Source organism: Parasteatoda tepidariorum, chromosome 1 (assembly GCF_043381705.1).
Source record: "Parasteatoda tepidariorum isolate YZ-2023 chromosome 1, CAS_Ptep_4.0, whole genome shotgun sequence".
NCBI classification, from domain to species: Eukaryota; Metazoa; Arthropoda; class Arachnida; order Araneae; family Theridiidae; genus Parasteatoda; species Parasteatoda tepidariorum.
In genome coordinates, this window is record NC_092204.1 from 7,171,751 (window position 1) to 7,172,826 (window position 1,076).

The 1,076-nt window shown below is 31.4% G+C and overlaps 1 protein-coding gene across 4 annotated transcripts in view; it reads left to right on the top strand.

Moving 5' to 3' along the window:
• Positions 1-1,076, top strand: part of LOC107440453 (Histone acetyltransferase Tip60) — a 46,018-nt gene that overhangs the window by 4,966 nt on the left and 39,976 nt on the right. The gene's annotated exons all lie outside the window — the stretch shown is intronic.

Below are 1,076 nucleotides of genomic sequence, written 5' to 3' on the forward strand. Positions count from 1 at the left end.
TTTTTTTTTCTTATTTCCCCCATTTTTTTTAATGTTGAATATAATATAACAACCGAAGGAGATTTCTCGCGCTTTTCGAGTTATGCAAAAGAGCTGGAAACCTTGGCCCTCCTATTATCCCTAACTAAGGTGGTCTATGAGTTTTCAAACGAAGTTATTAAAAAAATGAAAAACAGTGGGAGGTTAAAATTGTTTAACGCTCGTCACCTACTTTGTTTTTATTATTAGCGGTTCCCTTTCATATTTCACTCCCCCAGTTATAAAAAGAGTTCCTCGAAAGACCTCGATGTCTTCTTTTCGAGCCCTCGAGGAAAGGTTAAATGTTGGATGCTTTTTTTAATTCTGCCATAACTTGAAAAAAAAATTAGTAAAATTTTTAATTAAAAAAATAATCGTTGATGTTGATTGATTTTGCGCCTTTTTGAAATAATGCGCCCATGGCATTCGCCATACTTGCCATACCCTAGATACGCCACTGCTTACAATTTCAGATATCTTTAAAATAAAGTCTAAATTACATTAATTTTCTTTTCTTTATTTATTATCATTTATTTTTTGTGCACGAATTGATACTTCAGCGAGACAAAACAAATGGCTACAAGTGAAACCAAGTACATATACTCCAAGTGCTCCATTTTTCAGTTACAATTTATTGCTTATTTGTGAATGTGGGTCGGGAGAGCATAAGTAATCTGATTCCAATTCTTCAAATTTCGCTTTTCCATGTATCTTCCAGAACATAAGCAAACAATTTTTAGATTAAAACTTCACAAATGTTTTTTGTATAATCTCTCCTGGTCTAGAAACTAGAAGCAAGGCATGTGATTTTTTCGCGGACATCAGGACTATTGATTTGCGAAAGTCAGTGATTCATAACCTATAATCCGACAAATTTTCACATCAATCTAAATTTTATATAAGTAATTTAAATTAAAAAAAATTTAATAAGTAAAATTTAATAATTAAAATTTAATAATTAAAATTTAATAAGTAATTTAAATTAAAAAAAACCTTCTCTAAATGGCGTTAACAAGACATTGTCATTCTGATGCCTGTTCCGCAAATCCCCCCCCCCC